Raw genomic sequence first — 17,546 nt, 5'->3', positions numbered from 1 at the left:
TGAAAAGGACCTGTATATGTGTTTTGGTTTTTTTTCTGAGATAGTATGGCTGACAGCTCATCTTTAAAGACTCATCTGTTTACTATAGCTCACCTGCCATTTTCACAGCTCCCTCCCCTCCTCAATTTAACTGCCACCCCCAATGTGTCCCTCTCCTCCAACACTTAGATTATAAGCCTATTTGGCAAGGCCCTCATACCCCTGTGCTCTTCTCCCCCACCATATGGACTCAGTAACTCTTCTGCTATTTATATCCCTACCTTGCAATCTGCACACCATTATTTATTGTTACGTCACTATTTTGTGTACCACTGTGTACGATGTAATGTCCCTGTATTATACTGTTTGACATTGTATGGTCTCCCCTATCTTATGTACAGCGCTGCGCAATGTGTTAGCGCTTAATAAATAATGTTTAATAATTATAGTTTAAGGCACCTAGAGCTATAACGGGCAGCGTTAGAAGGAAGACAATGGCGCTGGTACGCCTTGCTCTGAACACAAGAGCAGAACTTTCTAAAAAAGATTACAGTAATCCGGCTTCATCTGTCTCTGCAGCAGCACAATGTCGCTGTTCCGGCTTTGTTCCCAATTCAGGATAGAGCAAACAATGTAACGTAGGAGGAAGAGCGATGAGTCACCTGACAGAGAGCCAGGCCGGGCGAGGAGGGGGCGAGAGCGCGATGTGACGGGAAGATTAGGACGGTAATCAGCCTGACAGCGGCTGTGGAAGCTGCACAGATTACAGTGAAAACTACCACTGTCTTTTCTCTGTCATTTACTGAAAAGGCCAGCTCCGCCCCACTCACTTATTTCTGTTTTTGATTGGTACATCGCTTGCCAGCTGCTTCAGATGCGATATTCCCACTAATCATAAGGCCACAGTGAAGGTGTAGCATTCTCATCATTATCGATTTTATTTTCTTTAGGAAAAAAATTATCGGGAAAGCATGAAGCTATGCATAATTCTCATCTCCCTACTACAGTAAGGGTGGTAATACATCAGGCATGTCCAAAGTCTGGCCTGGGGGCCAAATGCAGCCCACCAAGCCATTTCTGATGGCCCCCAAAACACCTGCAAACCCCCCCCCCCCCAAAAAAAAAAACAAGGGGCGTGGGTGTTTGATTAAAACAATTATACATACCTGGGGCTTCCTCCAGCCCTTATGGCTTCCTTGCCGTACTCCTGGCCTGCCTGAATTCTCCTCCATCCTTCTGTCCGGAGCATACTGAGCATCTGCACACGCCCATAGCCAGGAGCGTTTTACGTCTGTGCAGTACTGTTGCCCAGACTGAAGGAATTCAGGCTGAATTGCAGAGGATCCAGGCAGCCCAGGAGGATATCAAGAGAGCCATCAGCCTAGAGGGGGCTGGAGGAAGCCCCAGATAGGTATACTTATTATTACGAATTATTATGTTTTTAAGCAACTTCAGCTCCGTCTTCTGACGGAGCCGACGTTACTCACTGAGCGCTTTAATAGGAATGATTCCTATTGAAGTCTATGGAGGCGCCGGCTGCGCCCAAATCTAGCAGCGCTGAAAAGCACTGCTCCGCCTAGAGGTTCATGGAAGTACTCAACTCAGCCGATTGGACGTTACATCCAGCGGCAAGGATGAGACGACGAGATCTAGGGTAGCGTTTACACAATTGACGCCAAAAGCCATAGCCGGCACTAAAAAAGCGTTTGAGCAGCGAATGTTGCAACCCCTATGTGAACCCGCTCTAAACATAACTGCCAGATTTTTACGTAGACTAAACACAGAACAACAATTTGCATTTTTTTGGTCCCCTTTAGCTGTCGCGCCTGTTTAGATACACTCGTGGGGCTTCATCCGTCAGCTGCTTCTCTAGTATACGGCCATTTCTCATTCCCGATCAGTGAAGCAGAACAGATTGCAGCGCGGAGCCATGATGAGATCTTGCTAACTACAGAGACGGATAATCATCAGGAGAGCTAGCGATCGCATCATACCGCCGAACATGCAATCCTCTCCTCCTCTACACACACCTGAGATCACACCGGAGTCATTTTGGGTACCTGGAGTCAGAGGTTTCATAAACGGAGGAGTCGGAGTTGGATGATTTTTGTACCAACTCCACAGCCCTGCAAATTACACTGGTAATTACTTACAGAGGAGGTGGAATTAAGCTTATCTCTCTAAAAACAAACAGTGCAATGCTCTCTGTTTTCCTTCTGTCATGTGCAAAAGTTCAGGTCCACTTCTTTCCAATCCAATTTTTTGATCACCCAGCACTTACTTTTTTTCTGCAGGGGGAGGAAATGCGTGTCACTACCTCCTCACACTAGAGCAGTGAGTCGACTAAGTGTCAGGGGGAGGGGGCACGGCATGCACCAGCTTATGCACTGTAGCTCCGCCCATGTTGCACGCACGCATGTGCAAGGTACTAGATGGTATATAGTGTGATGCCATGCCAGACTAGATCCAGCAATGGCACATCTAGTGATGAGTCCTAATGCACCCACATAATATTTAAATTAAGTGGCGCAGGGGCTATCTGGTAGAGCCAGGTACTCCGAAATTCTTCCCTCACATTACCCCTCCCTCTGTGCACAGCTTTCCCTTTTAACTAGAGGATTGGCTCACGTCTTGTATTTTCACTGCAAGGTTTAACATGTGCCCTTTGCATATTACAATGCAACTCCAGTGTCAACACTTATCCCCAAATGTTCATGAAGCCATCTGACCCTAGCCAACCCCCCCCCCCCCCCCCCGAGTAAAGGGCAATCGGAGGCGGCTGCAGAACAGTCAGTCAGTCACATGAGTTGTTTAGGAATCCACAAAGTGGATCGCTAAACAACATCGGATGTCACAAATATACCGTTGCTAGATCTGCTTAACCGATTGTCTCAAGAAATGTGATGCCAGTATCTGTACACACATTTACCGAGTACAGAGAACGGCCAGTAGGAGGTAAAGAATTCTGGCTTCTGGAATATTTCATGCAAACTTGTTTACAACTTGGGTCAAAACAGACAGGACGTTCATTTGATTGGCCCAATTCCAAGACACTTGCTATTTGCATGCAAACCTAAAGGACTTACTGACTCTCGTCCATCCAGCGCCCCGTGCAATGCACTACAACTGACTGCATGCTGCAAAAAGACAAACTCAAAATGAACCCGCTGCATGTAACTGGCTTCAGCTCAGTGCTAACCGACTTCCATTTTCTACAATGTTTACCCCATAGTTTGCCCCACTCTTCTGTCGCTGTTATAGGCTGGGAGCACACCTGTCTGTGCGGAAAACCATGAGTCTTTTGCCATGTCGGGCTCTAGCTTTTTTTCTTCAAAAAGGCACGTGGATCACATGACCCCCCAGGCCACCCCCCCGGAGTGTATAGTAATATAATTGCATGCAGTCTTTGCAGCCCATAGGGCGATAATTTGATCTCTCAGTTGTGTCAACACAGGAATCTCTGCAGTCCTCAACAGAACAGCTAGTTTATAAACACAGAGTGTTAACCCTATGTCTGCTTCCACGAAAACAGGAAGCCGACACTGCAGTTTTATTGCAGGATTTATACCAGCTGTAACAAGGAAATGTTTTTCTTTAAATGTTATTATGATGTTGCTCATCTTTTAGAGCAGAGAGGAAGTTCTGAGTTCAAGTCTGCTTTAATCCAAGAAACCTCCCCCATTTCACAAAACACACAGACAATTTGGATTAAAAGACATTAAAATGGAGATTAATGTTTTGTGGTCTGGAATGGACATTAGAACATAAACCCTTGCAGCTCACTGTTGCTCTGCGATTGGTCATAATCCGCCCCGCACGGCCCCTCTCCCCCCAACAAACATGTTATCTGCTTTGTAAGAAAAGCAAAAGGCAAAATAGGTCAAGTCTGATGATGACGGGTGCACAATGGCAGCCCTGGAGAGACTGGCACACACGGGGCTCACGCTAAATATAGACTATGGCAAACCTAGCTCTGCAATAATCCAACATGCAGAGAGACTGGGGGGAAATATACATCTATTACATATCTGTGTGTACCCACATACAAACCTAGCTCTGCAATAATCCAACATGCAGAGAGACTGGGGGGAAATATACATCTATTACATATCTGTGTGTACCCACATACAAACCTAGCTCTGCAATAATCCAACATGCAGAGAGACTGGGGGGAAATATACATCTATTACATATCTGTGTGTACCCACATACAAACCTAGCTCTGCAATAATCCAACATGCAGAGAGACTGGGGGGAAATATACATCTATTACATATCTGTGTGTACCCACATACAAACCTAGCTCTGCAATAATCCAACATGCAGAGAGACTGGGGGGAAATATACATCTATTACATATCTGTGTGTACCCACATACAAACCTAGCTCTGCAATAATCCAACATGCAGAGAGACTGGGGGGAAATATACATCTATTACATATCTGTGTGTACCCACATACAAACCTAGCTCTGCAATAATCCAACATGCAGAGAGACTGGGGGGAAATATACATCTATTACATATCTGTGTGTACCCACATACAAACCTAGCTCTGCAATAATCCAACATGCAGAGAGACTGGGGGGAAATATACATCTATTACATATCTGTGTGTACCCACATACAAACCTAGCTCTGCAATAATCCAACATGCAGAGAGACTGGGGGGAAATATACATCTATTACATATCTGTGTGTACCCACATACAAACCTAGCTCTGCAATAATCCAACATGCAGAGAGACTGGGGGGAAATATACATCTATTACATATCTGTGTGTACCCACATACAAACCTAGCTCTGCAATAATCCAACATGCAGAGAGACTGGGGGGAAATATACATCTATTACATATCTGTGTGTACCCACATGTAAACTTAGCTCTGCAATAATTCAAAATGCAGAGAGACCGGGGGGGGGGGGGGGGGATATACATCTATTACATATCTGTGTGTACTTGCATACAAACCTAGCTCTGCAATAATCCAACATGCAGAGAGGCTGGGGGGAAATATACATCTATTACATATCTGTCTGTACCAACATACACACAGAAAAGGAAATGGAGAGACTAGAAAAAGAGGCAGGGAAGAAAAGAGCAGGGAGAAAATAGGGAGAGAAAAACAGAAAGAAGAAGAATTTAGGAAGGGGAAGAGAACTAAAGTGCTAGAATAAGCGAGCGAGAAATTAAAAAAAAAAAGCTTGAGCAAGCGGTTGAGTTAAAGGACAAGTCAGAAGAATATGGAGGCTGCCATATTTATTTTCTTTTAAACAATACCAGTTGCCTGGCAGTCCTGTTGATCTATTGGCTGCAGTAGTGTTTGAATAACACCAGGAACAAGCATGCATCTAATCTTGTCATATCTGACAATAAATGTTAGAAATAGCTGATCTGCTGCATGCTTGTTCAGTGGCTAGGGCTAAAAGTATTACATACATAAACAGGTGACTATGATAGGGGTTAGGATTTTGAGCCACTCTGAGAGACAGTTAGTGACAAGACAATATATACTCTGAACATGGCTGCGTAATATGTTGGCGCTATATAAATACTTAAATAAAATAAATGGACATAAATATATAGACAGACAGATAGAAAGATAGATAGATGGATAGATAGATAGATAGAGATATCTGTCCGATTGGATCATAATGATCAAATCTGGCAAAGATCGATGCCAGGGGGTACTGGGAAGAGGCTGGGGCCTGAGGGACAGGAGGATTCAGTTCCACAGGAACATGGCTGTGGAGTTGGTACAAAAACCATTCGACTCCAACTCCGCCTCCTCGGTTTATAGAGCCACCAACTCCAACCACTCTACGCTAAACATAATGTATGTTCCATGTTTATTGAAAGTACGTAACATAAAAGCCATTTCATCATTGCCAAAGCATAGTAATTGTAAAGCCATATTAAGATGGTATCTGCATTTGGGAACAAAACATAGCTGCTGGCCAGGTAGTGGACGCCACCGTATCTGATGCTGAACCTTTAGTGACTGCTGTAATGCAGCAGCACAAGTAACTGCTTCTTGATTGGTTTATTATCTAGTGGACTAAGCACTGCTATTAAAGTACATACAAGTGATTTATTATGACAATTACCTGAGAAATAGAACTATTATCTTATTTATAAGGAGTCAGTACATTTTGAAAGCACGCCTAGGGTGAGAGGGATATGGAGGGCGACACATTTATTTCCTTTTAAACAATACCAGTTGCCTGGCCGTCCTGCTTAGTCTCTGCCACTAATACTTGTAGCCATGGAACCTTATAGAGAACCCGAGGTGGGTTTGTGAAATCATATTAGGACACAGAGGCACTTTCTGTGTACAATCACCTGCCTCTGTGTCATTTCAGTGTGCCTCCAGCCCCCCCACGGCTCTTCTCTCCCCCATTATAAAGAGACGTCTTGCCGATGGAGAACGCCGCTATGTGTCATACTATGTCACGTGGTGTTACAAACACTGCCATCCAGCTGCATGAAATTGCTCACGGCTGGGAATTTGGGCGGCCTGATCTCAGCCTCCTGTTAAAATGGGCCAGAGAAAACCAGGAGGGTAAAGTAGGGATTTAAGTCTTAGTTTTGATATTTCTACTTTCCTTAATTATTATACACAAATTTCACCCATGGTACAGCATTAAAGAGAATCTGAAGTCTTATTTAACAAAAATAAAAATAGAGACTTGCCTAAGGAGAGAGAAAGCTCTGGGCCCTACAGAGCTTTCCTTTTAATCTCCTCATCCTCTCGTTCCCCCGCAGGCTCCTCAGGTTAACCTCCCAGGCACGTTTCAGACCCTAAAATCAAGAAAAAAAAAACATGCCGCCAGCAGCCTCAGCACTCACTTCCCTGGGCTCCAGCGCTGCAATTTTCCCTCTGTCCTCCGGGTGGCGTTGTAACTCTGTAGTGAGATCACTGATGGAGATCTCACCAGAGTGGTTCAGAGCCTCGTAGGACAGGAAGGAGAACCGCTACCGATGTCTGGATCCCCCAGGAGGGATGTAAAAATGCCCGCTGCGCGCTATGAGCTCCTGATGGCTAGCAAGAGCATAGCTCAGGCTTACCGCCAGGGAGGTTAAATCTCCCGCTGCAGGAGGCTTTGGAAGTTGGGCGCTCGCACGTAAGCACTACGGAACAAGCCATCTTCAGGAGCCCGAGTGCTCCCAATTACTTCCAAAGCCCACCCGCAGCGGAAGAGAGCAGTCTCTGCTAACGGGGGAGCCAGTGAAGGAATGACGGTACGAGGAGAGGAACGGGAAGGCTCTATAGAACCCAGAGCCTTTCCTCTCCTTAGGTAAATATCTGTTTTTTTTATAATCATTTCAGACTCCCTTTAAACAGCATAAAACTAGATAAAACCATAGGACTATTTTCAAATTACTGGAAGGGCTTAGGCTGGGTTCCCAGTGGTCAGTTGCATTACACAGGCAATATAATGACTGTGAACTGCAATGGAGACTGGCCATAGACTTTGATACAAAGCCTGCATGCAGCAAGTTAAGAATAACGTTCAAGCAATCGCTTGGTCATGCAGTCGGTCATGTCGTCGGGTTGATCGTGCTGAAAAGTTTAATGTGTGTACAAGCCTTAAAGGAATCATCAGCCAAAATAAATAAATAATAATAAAAAAAACAGGTACTTATCCGTTAGCTGTGCGCATCCTCTAGGTGGCGACAAAACTCCACCAGAGTTACATCTTTCCCTACTATCCATGGCGGCCTGGAGGGGGAATAGTAACTAGCGCCACCTGCCGGATGCACCCGGCTAACGGATAAGTACCAAAAAACGCTTTACTCACCTGGGGATTTCTCCAGCCCCTTGCAGCCGGCTGTCCCACACTGCGCAGTAAGCCGCGGACAACGTGGGCTTGACTGACAGCGGCGTTTCACGCAGCGCAGTAAGGACGACTGAGGTCGGCCTCTGCACCGTGCGGGGAGCACGGGACGGCGGCAGGGAGCGGAGCGGTCAGCGCGGGACAGTCGGCTACAAGGGGCTGGAGAAAGCCCCAGGTGAGTAAAGAGTTTTTTGTTTTTTGTTTTTTTTGTTTTTTGGCTGATGATTCCTTTAAGGGCCCTTTCACACTGGCTGCGTTTCATTTAGTTTTTGAAAAGGCTTGTGATTTTCCAAACAATAGCAATGGGAATCATGGGAATGCATTCACACTGAATGTATTTCCAATTTTCTACAAAGTCAATTGTAGTTCTGCTGTATTTCTCCTGCATTTCGATTGAGGCCAACGAAGTAAAAATTGCAAAAATGTGTTTGCATTTTGCAATTTATGGAGTGAAAGAGCCCTACGGCTGAAGCTTTTTACCTCGTGTAGCTGTTAATTGTGTAACCAAGGAAGAAAAGTTCCTGCTGTATCCAGGGGAAAGCTATGTGTGATCCCAGCTATGCTATGTGTGATCCAGTTGCCTGGCATTGTGCTCATCTCTCTGGCGCTGTAGTGTCTGAATCACACACCTGTAACAAGCATGCAGCAAATCCAGTCACGCTTTAGTCAGAAACATCTGATCAGCATATGCCGGTTAGTTTTTGGTGCATCTTAAATATTTTTACTTTTTCAAGCTACAGTATCATCAAAAGTACATGTTAAAAAAACACGCATCTTCTCTGAAGTACATTATGTGTGTTTTACACAAATATGAGCAAGTTGTGCGTTTTGAAAAATGCACATGAGAAAACTATTTTTTTATGCGTCCCATAGACTTTCATTATGTGCAAAAAAACGCATGCATTTTCCGCAAAGCAAATAAATCTGCCTAGAGTGCTCCAAGCCTGAGGCCCTATTTCCAGAAGGAAACTAACCTCCCTGGCGGTATGATTCCTTCTGATTTTAGACCCTAAAAGCATGAAAAAAAAATCATACCATGAGAGATTCTGCAGCAGCCCCCAGCACTCCCTGGGCTCCAGCACTGCAGTTTTCCCTCCGTCCTCCGAGTGGCTGTAACCCTATAGCAGTGGTTCTCAACCATTTCAGCACATGTACCCCTTTGTGGATCATCCCTAAGCAAATGTACCCCCTACTGAATCAGGGGCATAACTAGAAATCACTAGGCCCCCCTGCAAAAATTTGGATTGGGCCCCCCCATAGGTGCCAAATAATCGTAAAATAATCAAAATGTGTGCAGAATTTAACCATAAAAGAATTGTAAAGTGTGCAGCATTTCACCAGAAAATAACCATACAGTGGGCAGCAAGAAAATAATCACAATGTGGGCAGCATTTCACCAGAAAATAATTGCAATGTGTGCAACATTTCACCAGAAAATAAACTCAATGTGGGCAGCATTTCAGCAGACAATAAAGGCAATGTGGGCAGCATTTCAGCAGAAAATAATCACAATTTGTGCAACATTTCGCCAGAAAAATCACAATTTGTGCAAAATTTCACCAGAAAAATAATCGCAATGTGTGCAGCATTTCAGCAGAAAATAATCCCAATGTGGGTAGCATTTCAGCAAAAAATAAAGGCAATGTGGGCAGCATTTTACCTGCAAAAAAATAATTTACTCATCTTGCAGAAGTCCCCTCACCCGGCCGGCCTCTGGTGTGCAGCTCCCCGGACGATCTGGCTTCTGCAAATCTCCCGCGCTGAATGGAATAGCAGGGCTACGGGAAGATGGCGCCCGAAGCCCTGTACTGGAGACACAAATAGTCTCCAGTACAGGGCTTTGGACGCAATCTTCCCATAGCCCTGCTCTGCCTGCCGAAGACTATGCAGGCTGGAGCGGGGCTGCGGGAAATGAACTGGCACGGCGTCTATTAGATGCCACGGCCAGTTCAACACCTGGGGGGGGGGGGGTTGGGTTCCACAATCGGGTGGCAGCGCATGCTATGCTCCATTCAGGCGCTCATGCGGGAGATGTAGGTTAGCCTAGCTATCTGATTGGCCAAAATGCAGCCTGTCACAGCAGCGGCTCTGATTGGCCGCGATGGTAGTGCGGGCGGGTGCACGCGCTGCTGTGACACGCAGCATTTGGGCCAATCAGAGAGCTATGCTACTACACATCTCCCACATGAGCGCCTGTGAATGGAGCATAGCGTGCGCTGCGGGGAGATTTAAAATAGCTTATATATTAATTCTAACCTGTGCTGTAGTGGTTCTCCGCGGCCCCTGGGGGACCCCTTGACAGGTACTGATGTACCCCCCGGGGTACGCAGAGCCCAGGTTGAGAACCACTGCCCTAGTGAGATTGCGATCCCACCAGGGAGAAGCAGAGCCTCGGAGGAGAGAAAGAAGAATGGCAGCCGACATCGGGTTCCCCCGGGAGGTGAGTTGGAATGCCAACTGCACAAACCTCCCAGCGGGTACCCCAAGTGTAGGTCGGAGTTACCGCTTTGAGCTGCAGTTTTCCGCCCCGACTGTAGCTCGGGGATACCGCCAAGGAGGTTAAATTTCGCATCAATTTTTCCATATGCAAATTTTCATGTTCTTGCATGCAAATATTTATGAAAATTTTCTCATGCATTTAGCATAGTTGACGATCATTGCAAAGGAAATGGGAATGCGAAAATCTGCAGCAAGCTGTCCTGATTTTTTTTTCGGAACGAACTTAAAAAAAATACGCATACAATGGAAATCATTTCATTGAAATTGCATTACTTTCAGTACTAATGCAAATTCTCACTCAGTGGAAATGGACCCTGATATTTGCCCTCTCTATGCGAGGGATATGGAGGCTGCCATATAGGTTTCCTTTTAACCTCCTGAGCGTTACGCCGCTCAGCAGGTTTTGCCAATTTGTGCTAAAAATGTAATTATGGCGATCGAATGGCTGTAAACCCTCTAGCTAGCACTAGGCTAGCTAGTAGAAGTGCCCAGCACCCCCCAATCCCCGCCGCTCCCCCGTTCATACATTACCCCCCCTGGATCCAGTGATCGGCCCAGCCTCCCCGGACAGCTCCGGTCTTCACTATGGGGAGGATCGCATATGACGTCATCGACGTCATACGCAAACCCGACCCTCCCCATAGAGAGACCGAAGCTGTGCAGGGAGGCTGGGCCGATCACTGGATCCAGGGGGGTAATGTATTAACGGGAGTATCGGCAGGGATCCACAGCAATCGGGGGGAGCTGGACACATGTACTAGCTAGCCTAGTGCTAGCTACAGGGTTTACAGCCATTCGATAGCCATAATTATGCTTGGGGGACTCCTGAGGCCAGCAAGTGAAATACCGCTAAGAAAGTTAAACAATACCAGTTGCCTGGCAGTCCTGCTGATCTCTTTGGCTGCAGTAGTATCTGAATCCCACCAGAAATAAGCATGCAGTTGATCTTGTCAGACTTCAGTTAGAGCACCTGATCTGCATGCCTGTTGAGGGGCTATGGATAAGAGTTTTAGAGGCAGAAGATCAGCAGGCAATTGGCGTCAGGTCCTGGAGCTGGCTACTGAAGGAGATTGCGCAAAGGCTGCGCGCGCATCCCCTTCTCGGGGGGCGGAGCTCTGCCCGCCTTCAGTTCGGGAGACTGTTAGATGGCATAATCGTCGTCTATTTACATGTACAGCGCTGCCATCGGCAGCAGCGATGTACTGGGGACAGCCATGTGACACGGCTGTCCCCTCCATAGGTTGGGCAGTGATCGGCTGTCATAGGCTGAAGCCTATGACAGCTGATCACCCTGATTGGCTGGCGGGGGGAGAAAGGGAGCAGGGGGGAAAAAGAAAAGAAAAAAAAAAAGTCATTTTTATTCAAAAATAAATGACAAATATTTATATTAAAAAACAAAACAAACAACATTGGAGCGATCAGACTCCACCAACAGAGAGCTCTGTTGGTGGGGGGGGGGGGGGGAAATCACTTGTGCTGTGTTGTGCAGCCCTGCAGCTTGGCCTTAAAGCTGCAGTGGCCAATTAGGGTAAAAATAGCCTGGTCTTTAGGGGGGTTTAACACTGCGGTCCTCAAGTGGTTAAAAGGAATTGTCAGGTGCCCTCTTAAAAAAAAAAAAAAAAAAAGCCAGTTTCCATGTTTTTTCTTACAAAAACGCTGAAATGTTAACGTTTGTTGGGGTAACCTTTTAACATTCCACTGGCAGATAATCAGTTAATGCACTGCCTAGATGAAATAACCGTGACTTAATAAATGCAGGACGGCTCCATATGATTAATCCCACATCATGCCCACACCCACCTGTATAATGAAATATGAAATGTCACCGTGACACGCACCAAGAGAGCACAGCACGTACCAATCGGCCTACTGTCATAGAACCCGGTGTGCATAAAGTATAGAACACATACAACAGCATTCAAACAAAAGTGCAAGAACACTGGCTCTGGCTTTAGTACACCACTTGGATTCATTCCAAAGTGCAGACAACTGTACAGAGGGGGACTCACTCCCCGTACCTTACAGCCGTTTTGTGCTGATCATTGTACATTTGACTGCAGGGCTGCCAGCAGGGTTGTCGAGTCGGAGCAATTTTTGGTACCTGGAGTTAGAGTCTGTTTCAATAAACTGAGGAGTTGAATGATTTTTGAACCAAATCCATAGGCTTTGTAAAAATTAGACCAAGGAGTCGGAGCAATTTTGGGTACCTGGAGTCGGTGGTTTCATAAACTGAGGAGTCGGAGTATTTTTGTACCGATTCCACAGCCCTGGTGGACAGTGACTGCGCCGGAAGAATTCACAAGCAATGCAAATCTGTGAGGTTTGCATACGATCAATTTAGACACTTGGGAGGGGGAAGCCTCTGTACTCTCCAGAGGTGTCCCCCGTCCTTCTCCACCACATCAATTCAATCCAGCGCTGGAACCCCCGAAGTGTGACCACACTAGTGACACGGACCCACCCAGGCTTTTGCAGAAAAAGGTGAGCCTGATTGGGTCCTGTACAGATGGCTCGCACAGGCACAGCAGCACGCACCCAATTGGGTTTGGCTTTCTTTCCGAGTGGTTCCGTGTTACTGCGCATGCGCGAGCTGGCGACTGACAGTGCACTCACAAGATTGGGCACTATTAAAGGTAGCCCAGAACACAAAACCCTCTTGCTGTTTCCCAGCAGAGATCAGGACTAGACCTCTCAGCAGGGCTGTCCTTCCCATGGCAGCATCCTGCCCAACCCCCTCACACACCGGCCGCTGCTGTTACAGGCGGCCGCCTCCTGCAGCAGGACAGGGTCCCCTCTCACCTGCCTGGTTATAGTAGATGTCAGATCCGTGTGACCAGCAGCAGCTCCCATAGCAAAGCATTTACCACAAGTAATTACTTGTAACTACTTTTAACTTCCTTTTACTACCAGTTCTTCCTGCTTCACTACACTTGCTCATATGCCAAATTGGTTTTAGGGTGAGGTAACGTAAAGATGAACCTAAAGCAGGTACTAGACCTGTTTTAAGAGGCCATGAAACTCAAGATGAACTCCAGATTCCTGCTTTGCTGAGGCACCCTTAAAGACATATGACTGCATTTCTGCTGTATACAGTGCTGCCCATAATTATTCATACCACTGGCAAATTTTGACTGAGGGCCCTTTTACACTTAATCAGTTGCTCTCAGTTATAAATGAAAGAAAACTGATTTTCAAAGTCATGCCCATGTTTTCCTATGGCACCTTCCACACTTAACGCATTTTAACTGAAATCTTTTTCACAATGCACCGCTATGGGAAAACCGCGCACTAACACGGACCAACGCGTACTAACGCACACCAACTGATTAAGTGTAATTAAACCCTGAGGCAGGGGTCACACTTGTCGGCTTTCGTGCACGTTTTCTGCACAGAAAAACTGTTTTCAACTGAGAACTCATGTTAATCAATGAGCTAGGTCACATTTGCATGTAGATTTTGACATCTTGCGCAATTTGTCAGTTTTCTCTATAAATTACATTAGCTGTTGTAAGGCAGGGGTCACATTTGTCTTTCAGTTTTCGGAAAAGTGTAGAAACTGAAAGACAAGTGTGACCCCTGCTGAAGGTTACGTTTATTCAACCAGTAAGTAATTGACGGGAAATGACATAGGTGTCTCGCAAAAGATAATATGATGAAGCACAAAAGGCATTATTGTGGGGGAAAAAAAATCTCAGCTTTAAATTTACATTTGAGTAAAAAGTGTCCAAAATTATTCATACCCTTCTCAATAATCAATATAAAAGCGTTTTATTGGCAATTACAGCAATCAAGCGCTTCCTAGAATTGCAGACCAGCTTTTTGCATGTCTCCACAGGTATTTTTGCCCATTCATCTTTAGCAATGAGCTTCAAATCTTTCAGGTTGGAGGGTCTTCTTGCCATCACCCTGATATTTAGCTCCCTCCAAAGATTTTCAATTGGATTCAAGTCAGGACTCTGGCTGGGCCACTCCAAAACATTAATGTTGTAGTCTGCTAACCATTTCTTTACCACTTTTGCTGTGTGTTTTGGGTTATTCACATTGAAATGTCCACTGGTGCCCAAGGCCAAGTTTCTCTGCAGAATCCACATGTATTACTCTTTTTTTCATGGTGCCGTTTACTGTGATTAGGTTCCCTGGTCCATTGGCTGGATCTTCCGACTCCAACGTTTACGAGACCACCGACTCCAAGTACCTAAAATGGATCTGACTCCTCTACTCCGACTCCTTAGTCTAATTCTTACCAGGGCTGTGGATTTTGTACAAAAATCATCCGACTCCAACTCCTCAGTTTATTAAATCACTGACTCCAACTCTGATTCCGGGTACCCAAAATTGCACTGACTCCAACTCCACAGCCCTGGTGATATGGTGCGTTCAAAGGTGGTAACCCATAGCAACCAAAGTGAGGGGAGTTGTAGCAGGGCCAGGAAAACCTACCTCACTAACCTATATCGGGGCAACTATACTACCTATACTGGGGGCAACTATACTAGCTACATATACTGGGGCAACTATACTACCTATACAGGGGCAACTATACTAGCTACATATACTGGGGCAACTATACTACCTATACAGGGGCAACTATACTAGCTAAATATACTGGGGCAACTATACAGTGGGCAACAATATTGTCTACCTATACGGGGGGCAACTATACTAGCTAGCTATACTTGGGCAACTATATTGGCTGCTTATAGTGGGGACACGGGGATAGTTGCCAGCCCTGCCTTGAGGCGCAAGTTCATGGCAGAGGCTGTACAGAAGCATCTCTAGCCTGCAGGCTAAACATACATTCTGTTACTTTGGAGGTAAGCAAAGGGAGGACATGCCTGGAGCATGACTGGGAGAGGTAAGAAAGGAAAACAGCAGCATCAGGCTGTGCTTGGGCCAGAAGGCAGGATTTTTTGCCTGTACATTGGGGCTGCTGTACATACACTAGATTCTTGCCCAAGGCTGTCTTTAGTGGCGTGTGTAAAATCCTTAAAGGGAACCTAAACTGAGAAGGATGTGGAATTTGCCTTTTAAAATAATACCAGTTGCCTAACTCTCCTGCTGATCCTGTGTCTCTAATACTTTTAGCCACAGCCCCTCAACAAGCATGCAGATAAGGTGCTCTGACTGAAGTCAGACTGGATTAGCTGCATGCTTGTTTCAGGTGTGAGGTTCAGCCACTACTGCAACCAAAGAGATCAGCACGACTGCCAGGCAACTGGTATTGTTTACAAGGAAACATCCATATCCCGCTCAGTTAAGGTTCCCTTTAAAGGCCTTTTTCAACTAGATGCCTTCTGATTGGGTTTTCAGGACACATGCGTTTGGTCGACTGCAAGGAATACCTCTGTGCAATAGCTTCCACTACCATCACCGTTCAAACTAAATGTGGCACCTGCTGCATTGTTTCTGCAACTGCAATTGGGTTCAAGTCAACTGGAGCACTGGAAAAAGAAAAATTGCACACCAAACTCTGTGCTATGCGATTTTGAGTTCCCTATAAATGCATTACCAAAATATAAAGTTTGTAGGACAATTGCAATGAACCACCCAAAAAAAAAAAAAAATGATTGCAGTGTGTTTGCGATGCTTTCCAAAATCTTTACAATGAACATAAATTGTGCTGGAGGGAGCCTGCATTACATATCTCAGAGGTACACTTTTGAAGAGGAACTGTAGTGAAAATAACATGAATAAAATTGCTTATTTTTACAATACTCATTTATAAACAATTTAGTCCGTGTTTGCCCATTGTAAGATCTTTCCTTGCCCTGATTTACATTCTGAAATGTATCACAGGTGGCAACATCTTTAGTCCTGTCAGGTGCAACTCTGTGGAATATTTGTTTACTAAGAGTTCTGAAGCTGGGGAAGGGGAGGGGGAAGTACCACATAACTAAACAGCCTAGGCTGTGACATCACTGGGAAGATGTGGCCAAAATACAATAGGATGTGTTTCTAATGCTGAAACCTGGAAAATTACTGTAAAAGCAGGTATCCTGAATAATATACTGAATTCTACTATATGTCACTACAGAGCCTCTTGTAAATTCTTGTAGCAGTTGCAGTCACATGACCTGCAGCAGCTACCTGCATCATTCAGCGTGGCTACAATGGTCCAGGTCTTGCACTGAGACGGTTAACGGTAAGCTAAGCCTATGACACAGCATCGCTCCAGTCTCCTCCGCGGCTGAACGAGGCAGCGACTCAAGCGGTCACGGTGACTGCACATTTAATCAAATTAAGATACTTTGGGGCATTTTCTATTTTTTTTGTATTTCTTTAATCAATCGCGGCTTCGTAACGCGTAGGAGGCTTAAACGCAGGAGTCGTTTTGTATCTGGAATGGGGGTTCTAAGCGAAGTTACATTTAGCTCTTCACAAAACAAGAGAAATGAAGATCAAACATATATTCTGCATTATATTTTATTCAGTGGGCAAACTTGCAAAAGCACCTGTCTGGAAATTCTGAGACTTTTTCTGAACTCACGGCTGAAAGAAACAGGACCTGGGAAAGGCTGGGGATTCTCATGAGGGGAAAAAACCCCAAATGCTAAAATGAGTAGCTGCTGGGTACATGTGCCCGGTGGAGATCAGAACGGTGATACAACAGAGAGAGGTTATCCAACAGTCTGCTAATAGCAAGAAATGCAGCTTTTCCTGAAAATGTACATTGCTGCACACTCCCCCAGGCACTGCGAGTGTGTGCACTATATTATATATTTATATTTCCCAGCTCTTTCTTTGCTATTTATATAGCTCTGCTGTATGAATGAGCACTTTAAACAGGTACAGATAATGGCTGAATTTAAAATTGTTAGTCTTCATCAAAACAGCCCCATCACAATTATTACATACATACAGCCTGCCTATACCATATGCAGCATGCTGAAGTCTCTACAGCAGAGCTTGCACTCTAATGTCGTTCACAGAGTCACACACATCTACTTCCAATGTGCAGATATCAAAATATTCACCAGTCTGGTAGTAAAAATAAAAGTGAAAGATAAGTTCCCCTCACCATTGCCATTATTATCCATATGTGTAGCAGCAGTGCTTTATCCATATGTGTAGCAGCAGCGCTTTATCCATATGTGTAGCAGCAGCGCTTTATCCATATGTGTAGCAGCAGCGCTTTATCCATATGTGTAGCAGCAGCGCTTTATCCATATGTGTAGCAGCAGCGCTTTATCCATATGTGTAGCAGCAGCGCTTTATCCATATGTGTAGCA

General features: G+C 45.4%; 1 protein-coding gene across 3 annotated transcripts in view; it reads right to left on the bottom strand.

Annotated features, from left to right (window-relative positions):
- The window catches only part of KIAA0513 (KIAA0513 ortholog), a 105,702-nt gene that overhangs the window by 84,837 nt on the left and 3,319 nt on the right, over positions 1-17,546 (bottom strand). Inside the window, exon 1 of one of the 3 annotated variants that reach the window (XM_068260144.1) lies at positions 17,336-17,356. The exons of the other annotated variants lie outside the window; for them this stretch is intronic. The gene's annotated coding sequence lies outside the window, so the exon portion shown is untranslated. Of the gene's footprint in view, positions 1-17,335; positions 17,357-17,546 lie in introns of those variants that run through there. 3 annotated transcript variants of the gene reach the window in all.

Source organism: Hyperolius riggenbachi, chromosome 11 (assembly GCF_040937935.1).
Source record: "Hyperolius riggenbachi isolate aHypRig1 chromosome 11, aHypRig1.pri, whole genome shotgun sequence".
Classification (NCBI taxonomy): domain Eukaryota; kingdom Metazoa; phylum Chordata; class Amphibia; order Anura; family Hyperoliidae; genus Hyperolius; species Hyperolius riggenbachi.
Note: the sequence above shows the minus strand (reverse complement) of the source record. Positions and strands in the feature narration are given on the sequence as shown.